This window comes from Mesoplodon bidens (assembly GCF_964165515.1).
Source record: "Mesoplodon bidens genome assembly, chromosome: Y".
Classification (NCBI taxonomy): Eukaryota; Metazoa; Chordata; class Mammalia; order Artiodactyla; family Ziphiidae; genus Mesoplodon; species Mesoplodon bidens.
The window spans coordinates 50909830-50924250 of NC_138180.1; positions in this window are offsets into that span (position 1 = coordinate 50909830).

Below are 14421 nucleotides of genomic sequence, written 5' to 3' on the forward strand. Positions count from 1 at the left end.
GACTTTCTAATGAACTCAGGTAAAACCACGCATTGATTTCAGGAAAACGTACATGATTATCTTCTTCCACGCATGCAAATGAAGGATTAACTTTATTTTTTCCCAGTAAGCTACATTTTTGTTTATTTTCTGTACATCTTCTTTAATGGCCTACTGTCTGCCAACTGAAATAGTGCGCAAAGTCAGATCTTGAACCCTTGGGCTTAATACAATCCAGAGATAGAATAAACTTTGATTCAACAGAATGGAGGATGTTACAAAAATAAGTGTTAGAGAATTTGCAACTCGTGTTTGAGTGTGGCATCACAATAAATAATCAGCTTTGATTTTTATATAATTCCTGAGGGATTAACTTTAATATGAGGTTTCCTAGGAATATTTGCATGTGACAGTGGAGAGAAGAGGTTCATTATCATTGATTTCATTGGTGAGCTCACATTAGCATGTATATTTACAACCTACAGGGAATTTCCCTTCAGAAAATAGAAAATCCATTGCGTGGCATCCTATCCACTCCACGCCCTTGCATAAATATACTAAGTTATTTTACATAGTCGTTCATCTCAATTACCAACGTATTGTGGGTGTGTCATCCTGTCCTGTGTGCTAAGACTTACAGCAGATTCTACACCTTGATCAAATACCTTGATTGAGAATAATTTCTTACCTTTAATTACTATAAAATACTCTTGATCAGATAATCCACTAGGTATTCACAGAGCATTTAATTTTTATTTTTTTATTTTTTTGGTAAGCGGGCCTCTCACCACCTTGGCCTCTCCCACTGCAGAGCACAGTCTCCGGACGCGCAGGCTCAGCGGCCATAGCTCACTGGCCCATCCGCTCCACGGCATGTGGGATCTTCCCGGACCGGGGCACGAACCCGTGTCCCCTGCATTGGCAGGCTGACTCTCAACCACTGCGCCACCAGGGAAGCCCAGCACGTGTGCTCTGGGCATGGAAGCCTCCTTCTGTTCAAGCGCTGAACAAGGTACTACACTAGCTACCCAGCCCTCCAACCAATTGGGTCAAAATTCGAAGAACCTGGAGCAGCCCTGAGGCCCAGAGGCTCAGATCAGAATATGATTCCCTCTCTAAAAAACAATAGTGGGCTTCCCTGGTGGTGCAGTGGTTGGGAGTCTGCCTGCCGATGCAGGGGACACGGGTTCGTGCCCCGGTCCGGGGGGATCCCACATGCCGCGGAGCAGCTGGGCCCATGAGCCATGGCCGCTGAGCCTGCGCGTCCGGAGCCTGTGCTCCACAATGGGAGAGGCCACAACAGTGAGAGGCCCACGTAGCGCAAAAAAATAAATAAATAAATAAATAAACAATAGTAACCACCACTGAATTAAGCACGTACTATGTGAGCTCTCTATTACACCGTGGACATGCGCCACCAGAGAAGCCCAGTACGTGTTCTCTGAGCATGCATGCTTCCTTCTGCTCAGATGCTGAACAAGGTACTATACTAGCTACCCAGCCCTCCAACCAACTGGGTCAGAATTCAAAGAACCTGGGGCAGCGCTGAGGACCAGAGGCTCAGGTAAGAATATGATTCCCTCTACAATAAACATAATAGTAACCACCATTGAATTTAGCGTGTACTATGTGAGCTCTCTATTAGACCGTGGACATGCATTTTCTTTTGCCTAGGAAGACCATCGGATGATAAAGTTACTCAGGGTCATGCAACCCTGCTTGGATTCTAGAACCCATGTTTTTGCTATGACACTGCTTTTGAGTAAGGTCCTGTCCACCTGGGTTTGCAGGTTTATATGGAAGTTTCCGGCTTTGGGGGTGGTCGCCCTATCCTGAACATAGGCTGCCTTGCCTGAGGCTTTGACATAGGCCGTCTATGTCTTATGAACCCCCTGCCTGCAACAGTTGGACCTGACTTGTGGACTCAGTTACTGCCTGCAGCACTGCTCCTTCAGGGCTGGGTTTCTGGCAACAAGGCCATTCACTGCTCACTGTCCAGACCAGAAGCTCTGGGGTGGAGTTAGTTCACCCAGCCTGGCCTACCTTTTTTTTTTTTTTTTTTTGCGGTACGCAGGCCTCTCACTCCTGTGGCCTCTCCCGTTGCGGAGCACAGGCTCCGGACACACAGGCTCAGCGGCAATGGCTCACGGGCCCAGCCGCTCCGTGGCATGTGGGATCTTCCCGGACCGGGGCACGAACCCGTGTCCCCTGCATCGGCAGGTGGACTCTCAACCACTGCACTGCCAGGGAAGCCCATAATAGAGTGATTCTTAATGCAATGGATTTGAAGGTAGTCAGCCTTCCTCTGTCCTTTTTTGTTTGTTTAATTTTGTTTGTTTGTTTGTTTGTTTGGGCGAGCTGCCTGGCTTGCGAGATCTTACTTCCCTGACCAGGGACTGAACCTGGACCCTTGGCAGTGAAAGCGCCGAGTCCTAACCACTGGACCGCCAGGGAATCCCCTCCCCTGTTTCTAAAAGCTGCCTGTGACATTAAGCAAATTACTGTCTCAAGATCTGTGGTATTCATCACAAGAGAGTACCAGTGTGGGGACTATAAGATGGTGTAGAACATTAAACTCAATGCATATGTATGTACAATGTTTAGCGGGGTGTGTTAACATAGGAAGTGCTCAGTCAACATTAAAGTCAACAAAGGGAGGTCTCAAAATAGACATTCCATTAATCATTCTTGATAGAATGCTAGTTTTAAGCCCTGAGGGACTTTATAATTCATATTATCTGTTTCCCATTTTTGTCAAGCCATGTAAGCATATGACTGTGCAGTAAAGGGTTAACACAGCAGACCGTCGTTGCCCAAAGCCACTCCACATCCTCAGGGTTTTCAGGACCAGCTAGCTCCTGATCAGCTCCTGTGAGATAACCTGCAAGCCCTTGGGATAGTGGCTGGATAGGAGTGTCTTTGTAGACCTGGAGCCTTGAGCTATGCCAGTAGATGTATGCTAACTGGGCGATTTATGGTGAACACCCCCTTTTTTTTAATAAGTGGGGCTTTGGGCCACACCATATCCCTTTGATCTCTGACAGGACTGGACACTGGGTAGCTAGGATCAGTGACCTAGGTGCTCCAGGCACCCATACAAACCCTGAACACCAAGGCTTGGGTGAGCTTCCCAGTTGAAAATACAGTTGTCCCTTTGTATCCTCAGGGGATTGGTTCCAAGACCCCCTTGGTCACCAAAATCCAAGGATGCTCAAGTTCCTTATATAAAATGGCACCATATTTACATAAAATCTATGTGTATCCTCCCATGTACTTCAAATCATCTCTAGATTACTTGTGATACCTAGTACAATGGAAATGCCATGTAAATGGTTCTCACTCTGCAGAAAACTCACGTGTTACTTTTTGGAATTTTTTTCCAATCTTTTCAGTCTGTGGTTGGTTGAATCAGTGGATGGGAACACACACATATGTCTGTACTCCCGAAGTGTCACAGTTGGCTGTTAGAAGAATTAAGACTTACCCACACAATACCACTGGAAGAGGGCAACTCATGACTGATTTCTCCTGGACCCTGACCCGTCTTTTTCCTTTGCTCCTTCTAAGCAGTATCCTTTCACTGACATAAACCACAACGCAGAGAATAGAGCTATTCTGGGAGCTTTGAGTCTTTCCAACAAATCATCAAACCTGAGGATGGTTTTCAACACCCCCAATGTAACAACCAACTTAGCACTTCTGATTTCACTAGACCTTCTAATGATCTCAGCTTAAAGCACACATTGATTTCAGGAAAACGTACATGATTACCTTCTTCCATGCACGCAAATGACGAATTAACTTTATTTATTTTTTCCCAGTAAACTAAATTTTTGTTTATTTTCTGTACATCTTCTTTAATGGCCTACAGTCTGCCAACTGAAATAGCGCGCAAAGTCAGATCTTGAACCCTTGGACTTAATACAATCCAGAGATAGAATAAACTGATTCAACAGAATGGAGGATGTTACAAAAATAAGTGTTAGAGAATCTGCAATTCGTTTTTGAGTGTGGCATCACAATAAATAATCAACTTTGATTTTTATATAATTCCTGAGGGATTAACTTTAATACGAGGTTTCCTAGGAATATTTGCCATGTGACAGTGGAGAGAAGAGGTTCATTATCATTGATTCCATTGGTGAGCTCACATTAGCATGTGTATTTACAACCTACAGGGAATTTCCCTTCAGAAAATAGAAAATCCATTGCGTGGCACCCTATCCACTCCATGCCCATGCATAAATACATTAAGTTATTTCACATACTCGTTCATCTCAGTTACCAACTTATTGTGGGTGTATCATTCTGTCCTGGGTGCTAAGACGTACAGCAGATTCTACACCTTGATCAAATACCTTGATTGAGAATAATTTCTCACCTTCAATTAGTACAAAATACTCTTGACCAGATAATCCACTAGGTATTCACAGAGCATTTAGTTTTTTGTTTGTTTGTTTGTTTTTGCGGTACGCAGGCCTCTCACTGTTGTGGCCTCTCCCTTGCGGAGCGCAGGCTCTGGACGCGCAGGCTCAGTGGCCATGGCTCACGGGCCCAGCCGCTCCGTGGCATGTGGGATCTTCCTGGACCGGGGCACGAACCCGTGTCCCCTGCATCGGCAGGCGGATTCTCAACCACTGCGCCACCAGGGAAACCCAGCACGTGTGCTCTGAGCCTGCAAGCTTCCTTCTGCTCAGACGCTGAACAAGGTACTACACTAGCTACTCAGCCCTCCAACCAACTGGGTCAGAATTCAAAGAAACTGGAGCAGCCCTGACGTCAACAGGCTCAGGTAAGAATATGATTCCCTCTACAATAAACATAATAGTAACCACCATTGAATTACGCACGTACTATGTGAGCTCGCTATTAGACCGTGGACATGCATTTTCTTTCGCCTAGGAAGACCATCGGAGATCAAGTTACTCAAGGTCATGCAAACCCAGCTTGGATTCTAGAACCCATGTTTTGGCTATGGCACTGCTTTTGAGTAAGGTCCTGTCCACCCGGGTTTCCAGGTTTATATGGAAGTTCCCTGCTTTGGGGGTGGTCGCCCTATACTGAACATAGGCTGCCTTGCCTGAGGTCCTGACATAGGCCGTCTATGTCTTATGAACCCCCTGCCTGCAATACTTGGACCTGACTTGTGGACTCAGTCACTGCCTGCAGCACTGCTCCTTCAGGGCTGGGTTTCTGGCAACAAGGACATTCACTGCTCACTGTCCAGACCAGAAGCTCTGGGGTGGAGTTAGTTCACCCAGCCTGGCCTAGTTTTTTTTTTTTTTTTTTTTTTTTTTTGCAGTATGCGGGCCTGTCACTGCTGGGGCCTCTCCTGCTGCGGAGCACAGGCTCTGGACGCGCAGGCTCAGCGGCCATGGCTCACAGGCCCAGCCGCTCTGAGGGATGTGGGATTCTCCCAGACCAGGGCACGAACCCGTGTCCCCTGCATCGGCAGGCGGACTCTCAACCACTGTGCCACCACGGAAGCCCTGACCTACCTTCAATACCTTCTCCACAACAGCTACTGATGTGCAATGTTTGGATGGTCACCTACTATGGGCCAGCATTACAGTAAGCTCCTAAAGTTTATTGTTGAACTTGAGTCGTCTTCATGCACCCTGCACCCTCAGGTAGCCTCTCATCCAATCCACATCATGGCCAAAGCATGAAGAAATATTCTGCTGGTTTGCTGAAATAGTCCAAAAGGCCCCGTGCAAGAGCCATCCCGAGAAACAACGAATGTGAGATGTACACACACACTCTGGGTTGCTGCAGAATCACAGTACAGTTCACATTTTCAGTGGGAAACTCAATCAACACAGGCTTATAAAGTCTTATCGGTGGTGATAAGGAAGTTGGAAAGGTAGTGATTGGTAAGGTAGAGTCACGATTAGTCTCAGGTGAGAGCAGTTCCATGTACAGGCCGCTCTACGTACATCAGTTCTTTACAATGTGCATGAAAGGCACCTGGGCCTCTTGTTACAACGTGGTTTTTGAACTCAGTACAGCTGAGGTGGAGCCTGCATTTCTAACAAGCCCCCCCAGCATGCTGAAAGCCGCTGGGCCTCAGGCTACACTCTGCACAGCAAGCCCATCCACCTCCTTGACGCAGGTTTAAAAAGGAAGGAATGTAGTTGCCTTACTTGGATGTAAGTCATGCATGTCGGTGGCTTTAGAACCTTCCAACTAAGCTTCATGATCTTACCAGAAAAGTAATCATTCAGAGAGGAAGAAAACCACGCCAGCACCGAGTCTCAGAGCCTGGGGTAGATGGAGCCTGGGGTTGAGGGGTCTGGAAACACAAATAGAAATCCAGAGAGGGAAAGAAAGGGCGGCCGTCACAGACACAGCAACAACTGTTGTTCAACTGAGTAAACGATCCGTGTTTCAAGCGCAGAGAGGAAGGGAGCCGGGGGTCTCTGAAGTCGGGCCCAGACAGGCCAGAACCCCAACAGCAGACTCACTGGTGCAGAAAAGGCAAACTTCAAAGTCTTAACAACAAGCAACGGGAACAAATCAGAACAGGCAAACCAAAACGGCTACAGTGAGCGCAGGGTCACACGTGGTCAGAAGGCCACCAGGTAAACTCCCAGATGTGGGAAGTGAACTTACCTGTTTGTCTTCAGCTTCCAGAAGCAGCAGAGCAAGGGAAATCCAGGCGTCCTCGTCTCAGAGGACGTGGCGGACCCAGCAAGGAGTCCAGGAACGGATGAGGTTCGGGAGACGGAAAACTCAGCCAAGGCTCAGGTCCGCTATTAACGCAAAGCTGCCGTAAAGTGAGGACGTAAAGTGGCGTGCGACTGACGCAATGCAAAGCCCGTATTCCTTCCTAACTGCGCGGGGCGGAGTCAACACGCGCGAGTTAAGTGGCTCTAGCTGTGAAAACTGGCAAACAGTACGCAGCCCCAGGCTCGCTGGTAGAGCCGCTTCTCAGAGTGGGGTCCCAGGTCAGCCGCATCAGTGTCACCTGGGAACCAGTTAGGAAAGGTAAGATCTCCGCCCTGCTCCAAAGCGCCCAGGCAGACACTGCGGGGCTGGAGCCCTGCAGCCTGTGGTTCCGCAAGCCCTCCAGGTGATTCTGATGCAGACTCCCTTCACTGCAGCACAGTCTACTGACAGCATGGGGGAGACGCAAGGCCAGGTGTGGCAAAGGACAGTCGTTATAAGCGGCCTTGATGATGGCAGTTTTAAAGAGCGAGTGAACAGCAAAGCCTGTTTACAGGGACAAGAAACCCCAGGATACATCATGTAAGATAATAATTAGTAAAACACCGTGATCCACAAAGTTGGCCAGTGATATCTCTTTCTCCATTAACCTCATGATGTATTTTTCAGAGACCCAAAGAAAATAAGTGCTATTTGTTGCCCAGGCAGGTAAAGAGATCTTCTCAGAGGGGGGAAACAAACTTGAGGAAAACAAACGTGGTGGTCTAAAGTGATGTGTTTGACAGAAATATTGGGAAAGAGTTTTATTTTAAATATAAACACAATTGTAAGACAAAAAAAAAAAAGGAAAAACAACACGTGGAGGCTTTAATTACAGGCACACCTTTTCTTACTGTGTTTGCTTCATTACTCTTCACAGATATGGCAGTTTTTACAAATTGAACCTTTGTGGCAACCCTGTATCGAACAAGTGTATTGGCGCCATTTTCCAAGAGCATTTGCTCTCTTTGTGTCTCTGTGTCTCATTTTGGTAATTCTCGCAGTATTACAAGCTCTTTTATTATGATTCTATGTGTTATGGTGATCAGTTGTCTTTGATGTGACCACTGCAAAAAGATTGCCACTCTGAAAGTTTAGATGTTGGTGAGCATTTTTCTGCAATAAAGTAAGTTTTAATTCAGGTCTGTGCATTATTTTTATAGACATAATGTTATTGTACACTTAACAGACTAAACTCTAGTGTAAATATAACTTTTATAGGCTCTGGGAAACAAAAATATTCCTGTGACACGCTTTACTGCCATATTTGCTTCATTGTGGAGCTCTGGAACCAACCCTGCAGTGTCTCCAAAGTCTGCCTGTGTACACATTAATTCAGGCAATATGAGCTAGATATCTGCTCTATTCAGACTCTGAAGATGCAAATAAAACAATGTCTATCAAAATATTTGCAGTGTAGCGAGAAGGGTCGGGCAGAGAACATGACAATACACTGAGTTGACACAGCTGTACTAGAAGTTCCCCCAAGGAGCTACATGAGCCTATAGAGTTTCTCCAGAACGCATCCAAGAACTCTTCTCAACAGGGATTAATGCTTACTTTGACTCTGAAGAACAAAAGATAAAACAACATCCTAGCAGAGGGAATGAGCTGTGGGAAGAGGTGAAGGCATGAAATGCCTTCTGGGAAATGCTGGAAGCTGGAAATGGCTGAGGGGAGAGGGCACGAGGCCAGAGCACAAGTGGGCAGCTCATGGTGGCCCTGGGTGCCATCCTGGTAATGCTGGTGAGCAAGGGAGGACCAGGAAGGGACGTCACCTTCAGAAGGACCACTCTATCTCACTGAAATGGGGAATGGATTGAAGAGAGGGCCAGGAAGGAGGCTGGCCAGATCAATAAGGAAAATAAGGAAAGTACGGCCACAATTCAAGGGATGCACTAGGAAAACAGAGCCCAGGAATGCAGAGTACGCAGTTCTAAGGGACGGCAAAGCCTAGGCTACAACCAAGCTCAGAACCACTCATGCAGCAGGACCCATTGGGGGAGGGGCCCTGGCAATCTGTAACGAATACTAGCAACAAAATGGCAATCAGTTTCATTCTTTTCACAAACGAGAGACAATGTAAGGCTATCCATGTCATAATGTCTGTCTTACATTTCAAGTAGTAACAGTATCTATAATTCATTTATCAACACGAAACACAGCATGCTTTTAGTCTTGCTTTATATGTGTAGACCCTTATCTGCCTAATAGAGTGATTTTTAATGCAATGGATTTGGAGGTAGTCAGTCTTCCTCTCTCCTTTTTTTAAGTATTATTTCTTTTCCTTTTTTGTTTCTTTGTTTGTTTGGCTGAGCTGCCTGGCTTGCGGGACCTTAGTTCCCTGACCAGGGACTGAACCTGGACCGTCAGCAGTGAAAGCGCCGAGTCCTAACCACTGGACCGCCAGGGAATTCCCTCCCCTGTTTCTTTAAAAGCTGCCTGTGACATTAAGCAAATTACTATCTCAAGATCTGTGGTATTCATCACAAGATCGTACCAGTATGGGGACTATAAGATGGTGTAGAACATTAAACTCAATGCATATGTATGTACAATGTTTAGCGGGGTGTGTTAACATAGGAAGTGCTCAGTCAACATTAAAGTCAACAAAGAGAGGTCTCAAAATAGACATTCCATTAATAATTCTTGATAGAATGCTAGTTTTAAGCCCTGAGGGACTTTATAATTCACATTATCTGTTTCCCATTTTTGTCAAGCTATGTAAGTATATGACTGTGCAGTAAAGGGTTAACACAGCAGACCGTCGTTGCCCAAAGCCACTCCACATCCTCAGGGTTTTCAGGACCAGCTAGCTCCTGATCAGCTCCTGTGAGATAACCTGCAAGCCCTTGGGATAGTGGCTGGATAGGAGTGTCTTTGTAGACCTGGAGCCTTGAGCCACGCCAGTAGATGTATGCTAACTGGGCGATTTATGGTGAACACCCCCTTTTTTTTTTAAATAACTGGGGCTTTGGGCCACACCATATCCCTTTGATCTCTGAGAGGACTGGACACTGGGTAGCTAAGATCAGTGACCTAGGTGCTCCAGGCACCCATACAAACCCTGAACACCAAGGCTTGGGTGAGCTTCCCAGTTGAAAATACAGTTGTCCCTTTGTATCCTCAGGGGATTGGTTCCAAGACCCGCTTGGACACCAAAATCCAAGGATGCTCAAGTTCCTTATATAAAATGGCACCATATTTACATAAAATCTATGCGTATCCTCCCATATATTTCAAATCATCTCTAGATTACTTGTGATACCTAGTACAATGGAAATGCCATGTAAATTGTTCTCACTCTGCAGAAAACTCACATTTTACTTTTTGGAAATTTCTGGAATTTTTTTCTAATATTTTCAATCCATGGTTGGTTGAATCAGTGGATGGGAAACACACACATACGTCTGTACTCCCTAAGTGTTGTCACATTTGGTTCTTAGAAGAATTAAGAGTTACCCATACCATACTGCTGGAAGAGGGCAACTCATGCTTGATTTCTCCTGGACCCAGACCCGTCATTTTCCTTTGCTCTTTCTAAGCTGTATCCTTTCACTGACATAAACCACAGTGATGAGAATAGCGCTGTTCTGTGAGCTTTCAGTCCTTCCAGCAAATCATCAAACCTGAGGGTGGTCTTCAAAACCCCAATGTAACAACCGAGAACTTTTGATATCTCTAGACTTTCTAATGAACTCAGGTAAAACCACGCATTGATTTCAGGAAAACGTACATGATTATCTTCTTCCACGCATGCAAATGAAGGATTAACTTTATTTTTTCCCAGTAAGCTACATTTTTGTTTATTTTCTGTACATCTTCTTTAATGGCCTACTGTCTGCCAACTGAAATAGTGCGCAAAGTCAGATCTTGAACCCTTGGGCTTAATACAATCCAGAGATAGAATAAACTTTGATTCAACAGAATGGAGGATGTTACAAAAATAAGTGTTAGAGAATTTGCAACTCGTGTTTGAGTGTGGCATCACAATAAATAATCAGCTTTGATTTTTATATAATTCCTGAGGGATTAACTTTAATATGAGGTTTCTTAGGAATATTTGCATGTGACAGTGGAGAGAAGAGGTTCATTATCATTGATTTCATTGGTGAGCTCACATTAGCATGTATATTTACAACCTACAGGGAATTTCCCTTCAGAAAATAGAAAATCCATTGCGTGGCATCCTATCCACTCCACGCCCTTGCATAAATATACTAAGTTATTTTACATAGTCGTTCATCTCAATTACCAACGTATTGTGGGTGTGTCATCCTGTCCTGTGTGCTAAGACGTACAGCAGATTCTACACCTTGATCAAATACCTTGATTGAGAATAATTTCTTACCTTTAATTACTATAAAATACTCTTGATCAGATAATCCACTAGGTATTCACAGAGCATTTAATTTTTTATTTTTTATTTTTTTGGTAAGCGGGCCTCTCACCACCTTGGCCTCTCCCACTGCAGAGCACAGTCTCCGGACGCGCAGGCTCAGCGGCCATGGCTCACTGGCCCATCCGCTCCACGGCATGTGGGATCTTCCCGGACCGGGGCACGAACCCGTGTCCCCTGCATTGGCAGGCTGACTCTCAACCACTGCGCCACCAGGGAAGCCCAGCACGTGTGCTCTGGGCATGGAAGCCTCCTTCTGTTCAAGCGCTGAACAAGGTACTACACTAGCTACCCAGCCCTCCAACCAATTGGGTCAAAATTCGAAGAACCTGGAGCAGCCCTGAGGCCCAGAGGCTCAGATCAGAATATGATTCCCTCTCTAAAAAACAATAGTGGGCTTCCCTGGTGGTGCAGTGGTTGGGAGTCTGCCTGCCGATGCAGGGGACACGGGTTCGTGCCCCGGTCCGGGGGGATCCCACATGCCGCGGAGCAGCTGGGCCCATGAGCCATGGCCGCTGAGCCTGCGCGTCCGGAGCCTGTGCTCCACAATGGGAGAGGCCACAACAGTGAGAGGCCCACGTAGCGCAAAAAAATAAATAAATAAATAAATAAACAATAGTAACCACCACTGAATTAAGCACGTACTATGTGAGCTCTCTATTACACCGTGGACATGCATTTTCTTTCACCTAGGAAGACCATCGGAGGATAAAGTTACTCAGGGTCACGCAAACCCGGCTTGGATTCTAGAACCCATGTCTTTTCTATGGCACTGCTTTTCAGTAAGGTCCTGTCCACCTGGGTCTCCAGGTTTACATGGAAGTTTCCTGCTGTGGGGGTTGTCGCCCAATCCTGAACGTAGGCAGCCTTGCCTCAGGCTCTGACATAGGACTTGTATGTCTTACAAACCCCCTGCCTGCAATAGTTGGACCTGACTTGTGGACTCAGTCACTGCCTGCAGCACTGCTCGTTCAGGGTTGGGTTTCTGACAACAAGGCCATTCACTGCTCACTGTCCAGACCAGAAGCTCTGGGGTGGAGTTAGTTCATCCAGCCTGACCTACCTTTTTTTCCCCCCGCCGGACGTGGGCCTCTCACTTCTGTGGCCTCTCCCGTTGCGGAGCACAGGCTCCGGACGCACAAGGTCAGCAGCCATGGCTCACAGGCCCAGCCGCTCAGCAGCATGTGGGATCCTCCCGGCCCAGGGCACGAACCCGCGTCCCCTGCATCTGCAGGGAGACTCTCAACCACTGCACCACCTGGGAAGCCCTGACCTACCTAAAGGACCTACTCCACAACAGCTGCTGATGTGCAATGTTTGGATTGTCACCTACTGTGGGCCAGCATTACATTAAGCTCCTAAAATTTACTGTTGAACGTGAGTCGTCTTCATGCACCCTGGACCCTCAGGTAGCCTCTCATCCAAGCCCACATCATGGCCAAAAGCATGAAGAAATATTTTTCTCGTTTGTTGACATAGTCCAAAAGGCCCCGTGCAAGAGCTATCCCGAGAAACAACAAATGGGAGATGTACACAGAGACTCCGGGTTCCTGCAAAATCACAGTATAGTTCACATTTTCAGTGGGAAAATCACCCAACACAGGTTTGTAAAGTCATATCGGTGGTGATAAGGAAGTTGGAAACGTAGTAATTGGTAAGGTGGAGTCACAATTAGTCTCAGATGAGAGCAGTTCAGTGTACGGGCTGCTCTACGTACATCAGTTCTTTACAATGTGCATGAAAATCACCTGGGCCTCTTGTTACAACGTGGTTTTTTAACTCAGTACAGCTGAGGTGGAGCCTGCATTTCGAACAAGGCCCCCTAGTGTGCTGAAAGCCGCTGGGCCTCAGGCTACACTCTGCACAGCAAGCCCATCCACCTCCTTACCCGGGTTTAAAAAGGAAGGAATGCAGTTGGCTTACTTGGATATAAGTCATGCATGTAGGCGGCTTTAGAACCTTCCAACTAAGCTTCATGATCTTACCAGAAAAGTAACCATTCAGAGAGGAAGAAAACCACGCCAGCACCGAGTCTCAGAGCCTGAGGGAGATGGAGCCTGGGGTTGAGGGGTCTGGAAACACAAATAGAAATCCAGAGAGGGAAAGAAAGGGCGGCCGTCACAGAAACAGCAACAACTGTTGCTCAACTGAGTAAACGATCCCTGTTTCAAGCGCAGAGAGGAAGGGAGCCGGAGGTATCTGAAGTCGGGCCCAGACAGGCCAGAACCACAACAGCGGACTCACTGGTGCAGAAAAGGCAAACTTCAAAGTCTTAACAACAAGCAACGGGAAGAAATCAGCACAGGCAAACCAAAACGGCTAGAGTGGGCGCAGGGTCACACGTGGTCAGAAGGCCACCAGGTAAACTCCCAGACGTGGGAAGTGAACTTACCTGTTTGTCTTCAGCTTCCAGAAGCAGCAGAGCAAGGGAAATCCAGGCGTCCTCGTCTCAGAGGACGTGGCGGGCCCAGCAAGGAGTCCAGGAACGGATGAGGTTCGGGAGACGGAAAACTCAGCCAAGCCTCAGGTCCGCTATTAACGCAAAGCTGCCGTAAAGTGAGGACGTAAAGTGGCGTGCGACTGACGCAATGCAAAGCCCGTATTCCTTCCTAACTGCGCGGGGCGGAGTCAACACGCGCGAGTTAAGTGGCTCTAGCTGTGAAAAGTGGCAAACAGTACGCAGCCCGAGGCTCGCTGGTAGAGCCGCTTCTTAGAGTGGCGTCCCAGGTCAGCCGCATCAGTGTCACCTGGGCACCTGTTAGGAAAGGTAAGATCTCCGCCCTGCTCCAAAGCGCCCAGGCAGACACTGCGGGGCTGGAGCCCTGCAGCCTGTGGTTCCGCAAGCCCTCCGGGTGATTCTGATGCAGACTCCCTTCACTGCAGCACAGTCTACTGACAGCATGGGGGAGACGCAAGGCCAGGTGTGGCAAAGGACAGTCGTTATAAGCGGCCTTGATGATGGCAGTTTTAAAGAGCGACTGAACAGCAAAGCCTGTTTACAGGGAGAAGAACCCCAGGATACATCATGTAAGATAATAATTAGTAAAACAGGGTCAGTGATCCATAAAGTTGGCCAGTGATATCTCTTTCTCCATTCACCTCATGATGTATTTTTAAGAGACCCACCAAAAACAAGTGCTATTTGTTACCCAGGCAGGTAAAGAGATCTTCTCAGAGGGGGGAAAGAAACTTGAGGAAAACAAACATGGTGGTCTAATGTGACGGCTTTGACAGAAATATTGAGAAAGAGTTTTATCTTAAATATAAACACAAGTGTAAAACAAAACAAAAAAAAAAACAAGCAAAAGAACCCGTGGAGGCTGTAATTACAGGCACAC